Below are 12,995 nucleotides of genomic sequence, written 5' to 3' on the forward strand. Positions count from 1 at the left end.
CGCAAACTGGAGGAACAGCACCTCACCTTCCAATTAGGCACTTTACAGCCTTCCAGACTTAACATTGAGTTCAACAACTTCAGACCATGAACTCTCTTTCCATCCCCACCCCCTTTTTGATCCTCATTTTTCTATATTCATTTTTATTTTTTAGCTTTTTTTTCCAGTTATTTTCATTGTTATTATTTTTAAAATTTATTTCCATTTTTATTCATTGTTTTATCCTATTTTCAATCTTTTTTCCCACCACCATCCCCTCCCCCCACCCCACCCCCACTAGGGCCATCTGTCACTTTCCAGAGCGCTTACCCTGGTCCGGCCATTATCACATTCTGCTTTCCACTCTTAGTGTAACCATTAGCACCTCTTTTAGCCAGTACCACCACCATTAACAACCCTTTATCTTTTGTCCATGACATCTTTGGCAATCTCTCCTTTGCCTCCACTTATCGCTGGCCCTCTATCCAGCTTCACCTGTTCTACACCCCCTTAAACAGTATATATTTCACCACATTTCTACTTCCCTTTAGCTCTGAAGAGGAGTCATAGGACTCGAAATGTTAACCCTGTCTTTCTCTTCACAGATGCTGTCAGACCTGCTGAGTTTTTCCAGCACTTTTTGTTTTTGTTTCAGATTTCCAGCATCCGCAGTATTTTGCCTTTATCTCATTTGCACCTTACCTGCTTTTGCACTTTTACATGGTCATGTTTCATTTTTTTTCACTGTAAATACATTTTTACAAATACTGATTGAAAACTTGGTTCTCAATCATCCAAAAACCTGCCACATGTATCATTTCTATAACTATGTGGTAATAGAAATATGTAAACAAAACTGTCATTAGACCCATGAAAGTGATGTCCAGGGGTGTACTAAGATTTTTAGTCCTTGTTTTCTTACACTTTAGCACAGTTCCAAAATATATATTTTTTTAACTGAGTTTCTTCAAATTTATATAATCTTCCGGGTAATGATTCCTTGTTTAGTTTCTCTACTAGTTAACATTAGCGAAAAAGCTGAAAAAGAATGGGTTTTAAATTAAATAAAGATTTTTATTTGTTTTGTAAGTTCTCAACGTAGAAGCCAGAGAATAGGAATGTGCAGCCACATCCATCATCTTTTTAGCCAGGCAATCATAAAGTGAGGCGTTCAGGACACAGGCCAGATGCTTTTGCTTGCAAACTAATTCGATGAAGAAGTTCTTCTCAGCACCAGACCCTATTACACTTTGTCAAGTCATCCATTGGGCATGCAAGGCCTGGATGAGATGTGAACCACGAATCAATCAAATTGTGCTATGTTGGAGGTGCTTCAATGTATTTTTGAAGTTGATTTGATTGACAGCCTTGCACTCAGTTCTTTTTTTGTAGTCAATACAAGCAGCTGAACTGACAGCACAACTATATTTTCAGATCATTGCAGTGACACCGAACAGGATGAGAATAAATGTGTGCACCTACGTAAACAGCTTATTTAAAAACTCAGGAGGCTCAGGAAACAGTTTAATGCACCGGTGAAAGTTAAATCGACATTACACCATTTCTCTGCTGATTTAACTTCCACGCTTAATTCTTTCTCATAACCATTATTTTATACATTAGTTAGCAACATATGGTTAATTGGTATAGTATTTATCTACCTTTCAGAGTGATTGGGGGCGCACAGTATGTGTCAACCTGGTTCTGTTTGTAGAACTCTTATTTTAAAGAGTTACGGGGTGGATTTATTGCCCCCCCGTCGGCAGGTTTGAAGGTGGAGGGGGCATGTGTCCAGTGTGTGCCCTTCCCACTGCCTACCCACCTGCCCCTGACCTGTCTGAAATTTTATGGGGAGTGGGTGAGGCATTGGGCAACTCGCCCACCCTTGAGCTTTAAGTGGTCAATTAATGGACATTTAAGTGCCTTACCCCGCCACGGCTGGTACTTTACCCACAACAGAGAGGAGGTCCACACCATGCGGGAAGCTCATCAGCTTTATCTGCATGGGCTGGTGTCAGGCAAGGCAGCTGACCTTCCTTGGGGGCCCGTCAGGGGTCCCCTGAAAGTCTCCACCAGGGCCTTTTGAAACCTACGTCCTATCCCACCCCCTACTCTCCGCCCCCACCTCACCACAACCCCTGACCTCAGACTTACCTGTCAGTCAAGACTCTTCAGCTTTGGTTACCAGTGGTGCCAGCCAATCCGATTGGCCAGCAGTTCTCTAAGGCATGACATCCTCCCAAGAAAGGGATGCAAGTCTCACCTTAAAGCAATGAATGCTGCTCCTAGCATTAAATCACTGCTGGTTAGCCATCAGGATCATAGCGGGCATCCCAGCTTTTTAGCTGGGGGGTGTGGCAGGGACCACGATGCCCAGTAACATCCAGCCCTATGGGTGCAAAACCACTATGGATTTGAGAACATAATCTTTAGTGCAGTACAGAAGGAGTGCTACATAATTTTGGTGACACTGTTCTTTGGATGAGATATTAAACTCAGGTCTCATCTGCCATTCTTATGCAAATCTATGGATGGTCCCATGACATTTGATTTCTGAAGTACTGGCTGGTTTTCCTTATTCAACCATACTAGTAAACTACAAGATAATGCATTTATATAGTAGCTTTAACATTGTAAAATGTCTCAGGTGCTTAAGAAGCATTAACCGGTCATTCATTCATTTTCTATTTGTGGAAACTTCCTCTGTGCAAATTATCTGCAGGTTTTCTTGCATGGGGCGACTGCATCTCAGAAATAATGTCAACTGCGATGTCCTAAGGATGTAAACAGCACTTGGTAAGTATAAATTCCTTCCTTATATCTGGGATAACAGAAAGCTGGTATGGTGCAGGGGCCGCTGTGGCACCCAATGTTCAGGTCTGGAACTTGGCTTGGATCCTGAAGATCATGACAAGTGGAACCTGATGGGCGATTTATGATAGAAGCCCGGCAACCCCTGGAGTGGGACAGGCCTCTGCTGCATTTTACGACACCTGCACAAAGCACTCAAGATCCAGCTCTAGTGATGTGAGTGCCTAACAAGAATGTAAGAGGATGCCTCCCTCAGCCCCGTCAAACTCCACCATCAGGGGTGCCAATGGGTGTATCCTGTATGTCGCGCACATGGATTTAGGAGCCTATAGTCCTTGTAATTAGGTAGAAAGGAGTGCTGTCTTGTGAGTAAGGGAACACAATAAATTCCAACAAAACTTCAGCAAGAATGCCAGAATCCACCATTGATCACTGCTGTGGTTTGCAAAGTGATCAATCTACTGTGGATCTGGAATTGATCTGGTGCTGGGAAATGACAGTGTAGACTAAAGAATTATTAGAGAATCTGCAAACACCACCCATTCTGCTCAACAGACAGTCACAAGTTGAGCCGTTAACTACATGTAGTGGATGATTCGTCAGAGGTTTGCTAAGTATTGGATGGCAAAGGTATCCCATGGCTTGTGACCCAATATAATTCATCTCTGTCAGCTTTCTGGTTTTCTTTCCTTTCTGCATATAGCAGTGCCCTCTAAGTTAGAGATGGTGCAGCCCCTGGTTCCGTTATACACTGCAGAGGTTAAAATCATTCAAGGGTATTTTAGGCATGTTTTCAGAGACAATGTCCTCATGCTAAAGGTTTTGGAAAAGTCTTTTCATTTGTTTGTAGTACAACGATGCAACTAAAATTAAAACTGCGTCATTATGCCATTTGCATGCTTTATCAGAATGAAAATGATATAGGTCTGTTCTGCTTTTGCCTGTTGAAATAGAAAAAAATAGTAATTTTTTTGCCATGAAGATGGTGGCCCTTTAATAAGAGTTTAGTTTAATTTCCTTTCCATAATTCAGTCAAACATAGCATGTTATCTAATGTAACAACCAACCAGAAGCGAAACCATGACTGAGCTTCAGATGATGTTTCTGTAAATTATTTGAACATTACTTTGACAGCTTATGACCTTGTCTGAACAATTTGATGAGATACTGTCTGGTAACATGGTCCTGTGGTGTAGGCACATGTTCCGTGGTTTCACCACTGGATTTGCTGCCTTTCGAAATCAGCATGCTACTTTCCAATGTTGGAAATGTGAGGACAACTCTCCAAGGAGGCTCGACTACCAGAATAGTTTTGATCTCTCACTGGTGACATCAGGTGGGCATTTTGACTGGTTTGTCAGGTATACATTGAAGATGAAAATTAATTCCATTGTGCTGAGACAGTTAAAGGCGAGATGGATGAGATCTAGGAAGAGTAGTGCCACCACTTATCTGGTCCAAGCTCATCACCAACAATCGTCCATTTTGGAAAAATAGCGCTAGCCATTTGTCCAGTACGAGAAAGGGCAAATACAAAAGTGCATTATAAAATAATAGGCTGCCAACTATTTTGAGCATTTTAATAAGATTTAACCTGTACTTAACGATTTAAAAATCTCTGCTGATTTTAGGCAAGATCAGGGTTTCATTCAGGTTCAATTACCTGTTCGCACCACAGTAAAGTGCAATTACCTCAGCGATGGGATTCTTGATCCAACTATTAACAATTAGGAGAAGCAGATGCTCAGTGAGATTTCCTGTGTTTTTAAATTATGCTGGCTATTTTGCCTTTTGTTTTACTGCCCGTGTGTAGAGAACAAATTGCATTAACACCACATGGCCACTATAAATGGTACAGATTGTGTTATCATGTTCAATGTACAGAGCAGGCATCGACCAAACAAACAGAATGCTGAATTATATAGTCAAGCTTACAAGTGTACTAAGTTTCATAATCGATTAGGTACTTGCATTTCACTTCTGCAACCTAGATTCAAATCTGCCCCACATTGATGGGATGAAACTTAAGGGTTACAGAAAGGGTTCTATGTGACATGGTTTTTGGCAGTTTGAGTTCAATTACGAGCATTGGCATTATCATAAAATGATCCCTAACTGTTGCTCATTCTGGGTTAAGGATGGTTGGTGCAGGGAATTGTAAAAAGTACCACACCAGTCCAGTAGGGGCGCTATTCGCAGGGTGAGGATGGAAATGAGCTGTTGGGACAGTGTGGAGGGAGTTTGCTCTGTTTCTGTCTTATGAATAACAGTGGGTGAGCTATCGCTGTTACCTGTCACCTTGATGAGCGCACAAATCAATGGTGGATACCAGAGGATCAGAGGTCAATCATCTCAGGTCCAGGATGTCACTGCAGGAGCTCCTCAAGGCAGCTTCCTGAGCCCAACTATTTTCAGTTACTTCGCCAATGACCTCCCCTCCATCATAAGGTCAGATAGATGTCTGTTCACTGATGATTGCACAGTGTTCAATTCCATTTGCAATTCCTTAGATAATGAAGCAGTCCATGCCTGCATGCAGTAAGACCTGGACAACATTCAGGCTTGGGCTAATAAGTGGCAAGTAACATTCGCATCACAAACATCAGGCAAAGCTCATCAGCAGGTAGTATAACCACCGTCCTTGACATTCAACAACATTACCAAATCTCCCCATCATCATCATCCTGGGAGCTAACCTTTGAAAAAGAAAAAAAAAGTTTTGCATTTATAAAGCACCTTACATGTCCACAGGACATCCCAAAGGGTTTTAATGCCAATGAAGTACTTCTGAAGGGTACTGGCTGTTGTGGAAATGCAGCAGCCAATTTGTGCACAGCAAGCTCCCATAAACATCAATGTGATAGTGACCAGATAATCTGTATTTGTGACGTTGATTGAGGGATAAATAATTGGCCAGGGCAGTGGGGATAAACTCCCTGGCTTCTTCCTTTTCATTGCCCAGAAATGGAACAGGGCCAACATACATGCCATAGCTACTAGGATTAGCAGATTGGTACTACAATTCAAATGGAAGCTATAGAGATGTACTGCTGAGAGGCTTCTTTAGTTGAACAACAAACTTTATTTATAGAGCTGCTGCATTACCTGCAGACTTTAAGCAAGGCTACAATACACACTATAAACCAGGAAAACCCCGCCCCTTATAAACTTCCCTGTGCTCAGTGCTGATTGGTTATTCTGACCATGTGACCCTTACTCAGAAAGGCTGGCCTTAAAGCAAAAATCACCACAAAAAGATCCCTCTCCCTTTAGTTCCTTGTTTTACATTCCTTATTTACACAAATTACTTTATAAAGGTGAATAGAAAATAATATTAAAAATCTTAGAAATAATCAGGCTGGCACTTTGCCATGAATTCAGATTCAGATTGGTGCAGTGACTACAAATCAAGCCGTTGAGGGGATTTTCTGTCCTACAGGCTTGACACTAACGGGAACTGTGATAACCGGTACCTTCTTTTGGCACAGGTAGTTCCTCACTATTTGATTCCATGGAGTCGCCCGTTATGTCTATAACAGGCCGATCAGGTATTTGATGCTTACAGGTTTGAAAATGTTCTTTGGTGGCAACACTGACTGTGGGGGTGTCTCCCTGTTCCTCAGGTGATCCATGTGCTTATGAATGATGCAGCCTTCCGTGTCTATTTGGCGTGAAAGGGGTCTGGTCTCACGGGCGATAATTCCTGGGGTCCAACTTGGACCGCTACCGAAATTTCTTCCATATACGGCTCCATTGCCTGATACAATGACTTTGGGCAATCAGTGAGTCGAAAAGCATTGGTGTAAACTTTCGATGGTAGCAGGCGACGTCAGTGATTTCACCTCAAAAACCTCCATCCATTTTGAGAGCACGCCAATTACGAGCGAAAACATTGTGTCTCGGAATGCACCCAGGTGGACTATATGGATCCGCACCTATGGTCGGCCAGGCCATTCCCAAGGGTGTAGTGGGGTTGCAGTTGGCAACTTTTGTTGCAGTTGGCACTGTTGACAGTGCTTGACTAGCTTCTCAATATCTGCATCTATACCAGGCCGTCACACACAACCTCTGGTGAACATTTTCATTTTAGAAATGCCAGGATGAGCACTGTGTAATTCTGTTAGGAGCAGTTCCCTGCTTGGTACAGGAACAACTACTTTTGCTCCCCAGAGTGTGTTGCCATCCTGACAACTCAATTCGTATTTGCAGTTAAAAATGGTTTAATTTCCTCAGGGACTGGCTCATTTAAGCATCCTGTAAGTATCTGGTCACTCACTTTAGGCAGAAGCTGATCTCGATTGGTCCAGTTCGTGATCTGCTTCACACAGATGGGCGATGTGTCTAAAGAATTCAATGCAAGGACGATTTCTTGGGGTACAGGAGTGCATGAGATGCTTTCTTGCAAGGGTAAGCAGCTAAGAGCGTCCGCATTCGCTATGTGTATCTCAGATCGGTGCTTGAAAGTGTATTTGTAAGCGGACAAAATTAATGCCCCTCGCTGAATTCTTGCCGAGGCTATCAGCAGGATAGCCTTGTCTTCACTGAAAAGGCCCAAAAGTGATTTATGATCGAAGACAATAGTAAAGTGCCTGCCATGTAAGTACTGGTGGAATTTTTTAACTCCAAAGACTATTGACAGTCCTTCCTTCTCGATCTGTGAATAACCTTTCTTGGACTCTGAGAGGGTTCCTGATATGTATCCTATTAGCCTCCCAGAGCCGTCGTCCATTTCATGGGACAACCTGGAGTGGCGTCGCAGGTCAACATCAATTCTTCAGATGGGTTGAAGTGCACAAACAAGGTTGAGGAGTGCAGCAGTTGTTTTACTCTGTTGAAGGTTTCCTCCTGTGGAGCCTTCCAGGACCAATGATGGTGTTTCTTCAGCAGTATGCACAAGGGGACCAGTACAGTCAATAGGTTTGGTAAAAATCACCCTAGTGGTTTACCATCCCTGAAAATGATTTGAGCTGGGTGATATTTGTGGGGGAAGGCGCCTCCTTTATCACCTTAACCTTTTCTTCCACAGGGTGTAATCTTTGTACCGTCTACACGGTGCCCCAGAGAGGTAACCTCAGTGGCTTGGAAAGTGCATTTCTCCTTTTGTAGGCAGACTCCGGTTTCCAGAAATCTTTTTAATACCTCCTCTAAATTTGCTAAATGCTCAGCCTTTGTCGATTCGGTTATGAGGACATAGTCAAGGTATACTACAACCCGTGGTAATCCCTGTACAAAGTCTCCATCATCTTTTGAAAAATTGCACATGCCGAGGACGTGCCAAAAGGTAGAAGTGTATATTGGAATAGGCCTTTGTGTGTGTTTATTGTGACATACCCCCAAGATGTGTTATCTAACTCAAGTTGCTGGTAAGCATGGCTCATATCCAATATAAATCTTGGCTTGCAAGCCTTTGATTTTCCTAACTCGTTGCAAAAGAGGCTGTTGTATTTTTAAAATAATTCTAGCAGCCCTCCTTGAAAAATTTCGGACCAATTTAACTTGATTTCTTTTTAGCCAATCACGGCCCAGAAGGCATTGTCCTTCCCCCAATCACCATTATTACGGGGAGCTGGGCTGACTGCTGCCTATAGCTCACAGGTACCATGGCAGTTCTTTTACTTTTATGGCTTCTCCCGTGTAAGTCTTCAACTGGGCAGAAGTTTTCTCCAGGCTTAAGGGTTGGGTACCTTCTCTCAGGGACTGAAATGTGTGCTCACCCATCACTGTGGCTGATGCCCCTGTCCCCACCTCCATAACTAGAGGCTTCCTGTTTACGTGGAGTCTGACAGTAATAGGGTTTGCCTTGACTGCTTTAAGATTGAAAGGAGAGTGAATGTCAGAATCAGTTATTTCAGGGTCTTTCACATTATGTACTTCTGACATCTTAGCTGGCTGGTTACTTGGCAGTCTGGACTTAGCTCTGCACTGCTTTGTCAAATATCCTCTTTTGTGACAGTAACAGCACTCTGCCCCCTTAAATGTACATGTTTCAGGAGTGTGGTTACCCCCACATCGGCAACATTTCAACTTCAGGAGCACTGTCTGATTGCCTCCAGTATATATTTTTTGATTTCTGGGTGATTGGGAATGATTCTCGCTTCGCAGCTGCTTCTGCGGTTTTAGCACCACGCCCAGCTGCAGGTTCACACCCTAACTGGTAAACGCTGCATTTTGCAAGCTCTGTGGCTCCTGCAAATCTTTTTCAGTGCTTTCCATGCTACCCTAGTAGTTTACCATCCCTAAAAATAATTTGAGCTGGGTGATATTCGTGGGGGAAAGCGCCTCCTTTATCACCTTAACCATTTCTTCCACAGGGTGTAATCCTTGTGTGTCTACAGGTGCCCCAGAGAGGTAACCTTCCAGCGCTACCGCCGTGGTGCATTTAAAATTTATATCGACTTCTGCTAGCAATCGACACTGAATGGCTTCGTTGCGCATGCCACAAACTGACCGATCCCGTACCATGTTGTTCAAGGTCGCTCCGAAATCACAATGCTCTCACAATTGCTTTAACTCAGCAATATAACTCACAGTCAATTCGCCTGCGGCCGTCACCCTCATCTTAAATTTGAATCTTTGCATCACGACTGATGGTTTGGGCTGAAGACGACCCTTCACTAAATCTACGAGCTCACTGAACGATTTGGGTCGGACTTTTACGGCCTCGTCACGATGGGGGCTGGGCCCTGAAACGTAGCGAGCTATTCTCAACTCCATTGACTTCGGCGGGAACGTAAAATCTCGCTTCCATAAGATTCCGCCCTTGGAGTCAGGCGCGCTTGGGGCTGCGGGGCTGAAAATAAGGTTGTAGGTTTGACTCCCACAGGTGCTTAGGAGAATTGCTTTGCGCTTTGCTTCCTTCCCTATTTTGTTGGCCTGGAAATAAAACCTGCGACGCTCGATGCATTGAGTCCAGTCCTCCGTGGAAGAGTCAAACGAGTCAATCCTCCCAAAGAGAGGCATCCTGGTGAGTATATATTTTTTCCTCTTTGATATGAGATACTCACAGTTGTAGGGCGAGAGGCAACACTAGGATCATTTATCCTTGTCGCCAGATGTAGAGATGTACTACTGAGAGGCTTCTTTAGTTGAGCAACAAACTTTATTTACAGAGCTGCTGGATTAGCTGCCTGCTTCTAGCAAGGAGAGTCTAGGACCATAGGGCATAATCTCAGGGCAAGGGGTCACCCATTTAAGATAGAAATGAGGAGGAATTTCTTCTGAGGGTAGTGAATCTGTGGAATTCTTTACCGCTGAGGGCTGTAGAGGCTGGGCCATTAAGTATATTCAAGGCTGAGATAGACAGATTTTTAATCAGTAAGGGAATCAAAAGTTATGGGGAAAGGGCAGGAAAGTGGAGTTGAGGATTTTCAGACCAGCCATGATCTCACTGAATGGTGGAGCAGACTTGATGGGCCAAATGGCCTACTTCTGTTCCTGTGGCTTATGATCGTATTAAGGCTACAATGCACTCTCTAGACCAGGAAAACTCCCCCCCGCCCCCAAGCCCACCCTACCTTATAAGCTTCACCATGCTAGGTTCTGATTGGCTGTTCTGACCATGTGATCCTTACTCAGTAAGGTTGGCCTTCAATCAACAATCACCACAGGGGCCAAATCTATTTTTCTTACATTCGGATAGAATGGGCTCTCAAAATCTAGAAATATTTTCATTTTTCAAAATTGTAATAAATATTAAGCTGTATAAGTGAAAAACAAATTTTGTAGAAATAATATTGAAGGTAATAAATTATGGTTATGATGATATTGATTTTTACTCCATGAGTCTGACAGAAAGCATAACTAGCAAATGGTGTGGGCGCTAGGGATTTTTTGATTTTTTTTCTCATGAGTGAAATAAAGATCGATATAATTTTTGATCTCATTTATTGTTCTATGCATTGATTGACGTTCCTTTCCTAATGGTGCAGTATTGGATTTTCCATGCCTTCCATTTAAAGATCTCTTTGGTGGGAATTTCCTTGGGAATTCTCCTGCTCTGCCGTCGAACCACAGCAGAAACCCAATGACCAGCAGGGGCTCCTTGGAAAGGAGGGAAGAGCACGAGCTTGAATAAGGGATAGTGGAAGGAGTCTACCATCTTAACAGGGTTAAGAAGAAAAGGCTGAATGAAAAGACCAAAGTGTTTACGTGAACGCATGGGACTTAGATGGGGTGCAACTTCTCTGTGAACTGGGACTTGAGGTGAAGGATCATCCTTGCCTGGATCTGGATGGGGTGGAGTGACATTTACTGGATCTAGATGGGGTGGGCCGACTTTGTCTGTGTCGGAAAATTGGTAGAGTGGCTTTCTCATTCTGGAGGGGTAAGACGGCTTTGTGAAAATGGTAACGGGAGAATGGGTACGGAAACCATTTAACTGTTTATTTAGTGCTCCCATGCCATATTTATTCTATAATTAATATGTTCTAATTTTAAAGTGCACTTGAGGATTGCTATATATAAGCTGTTGCTCTCTTCCTTCTCATTGATGCTTTTTTTAAATAAAAGTTTTCTAATTTTTATGTCCCATTTTTAATATTTTTATGGTGGTGTTATTATATACACTGGGGAGAATTTTATTCCCGTCAGGGGGGTTTGGGCGGGAGTGGGAGCGGGTGCAGGGACAGATGCTCAGCCAATCGCCGCCCGCAATCGGCTGCAAGTCGCCATTTTATGTGGGCGGGCCAATCAAAGCCCACCCAGCGTGAGGCGCGCCCGGGAGCGCTGAGCCGGGGCCTGCGCTCTTTCGCGCATGTGTGTGAAAGAGCGCCGAAATCTCCCTGAGGCACGGAGCTGCCTCAGGGAGTTTAGTTACATTTTGAACAATTTAAATGAAGAGAAAATAAAAAAAAGAGAAAATAAAAAACATTTTCAGACATGTCCCCCCTCATGTGACAGTCAGTGTCACACGAGCTGGGACATGTCAGTGAATTTTAACAAAAAAATTTATCTGATTTACAAATCCTTCATGAAGCCTCCAGGCAGCTCCGTTAATTATTTTAATTAGTTTTTAAATGGCCTTAATAGGCCTTTGACAATTCGGCGGGCATGCAGCCGACTCTGGTGCGCACCCGCTGAACTGAAGACCTGAATGACGCGCAGTGACGCGAGATGCACGACCGACATCGCTGCCCGGCATTTTACACATCGGCACGCACGCCGACTCGAAGATTCTGGCCGTTAGCACAAAACTGAACCGAAAAATCTTCCTCATGTAAATAGTAAATGGGTAGTAAGTGGTCGGGTGGGACCTGTTAGGGACACAGAGGGTGATATATTTTCAGGGGTGCAAAGCAAGGCTAGAATAATTAATGAGCACTTTGTATTGGTGTTTACTAAGGATGTTGGTATCAATAGAAACAGAAATAGTAGAGGTAATGGATGGCTTGAAAATTGATAGGCAGGATTTTCTGGAAAGGCTGGCTATGTGTAGAGTGAATAAGTCAGCTGGTCCCGATGGCTTGCATCCCAGATTGCTGAGGGCGATGTGGATGGAGATAGTGGAAGGGCTTGCCATTATCTTCCAAACTTGCCTAGTTTTGGGTGAGGTGCCAGAGGATTGGAAAGTGGCAAACATGACACCCTCGATTAAGAACGGGGGGTAACTACAGGCCAGTCAGTTTCACGTCAGCGGTGGGTAAGGGCCAATACTAGGAACGCTGCTTTTTTTGGTATATATAAATGAGTTTGGTATTGGAATGCAGAATAAAATTTCAAAATATGACAATGATACCAAACTTGGAGGTGTGACAAACAATGAGGATGATACCAACCATCTACAACCGAACATAGATAGGTTAGTAGAATGGGCAAATAAGTGGCAGGTGGAATTTAATACAGAGAAGTCTGAGAAAATGCATTTTTGCAGAAGAGATAGGAAGAGGCAATATAGACTAAATGGCACATGTTAAAGGGTATACAGGGACAGGGTCACCTTCAGCTTCGTGTGCATCGATCTTTGAAGGTGGCAGGACATATTGAGAGAGAAGTTAGTTAGCAAAGTATATGGGATCTTAGGCTTCATAAACGGAGGTACTGAGTACAAAAACAGGGAAATTATGTTGAACCTTTATGTAGCTCTGGTTAGGCCACAATTAGAGTATTGTGCCCAGCTCTGGTTACCACACTTCAGGAAGGATATGAAGGTCCTTGAGAGGGTGCAGAAGAGATTTACCACAGTGGTTCCAGGGATGAGGGATTTTAGC

The 12,995-nt window shown here is 43.4% G+C and overlaps 1 protein-coding gene across 1 annotated transcript in view; it reads right to left on the bottom strand.

Annotated features, from left to right (window-relative positions):
* The window catches only part of LOC144680472 (exostosin-1-like), a 709,158-nt gene that overhangs the window by 26,197 nt on the left and 669,966 nt on the right, over positions 1-12,995 (bottom strand). The gene's annotated exons all lie outside the window — the stretch shown is intronic.

Source organism: Cetorhinus maximus, chromosome 5, assembly GCF_964194155.1.
Source record: "Cetorhinus maximus chromosome 5, sCetMax3.hap1.1, whole genome shotgun sequence".
Taxonomy (NCBI): Eukaryota; Metazoa; Chordata; class Chondrichthyes; order Lamniformes; family Cetorhinidae; genus Cetorhinus; species Cetorhinus maximus.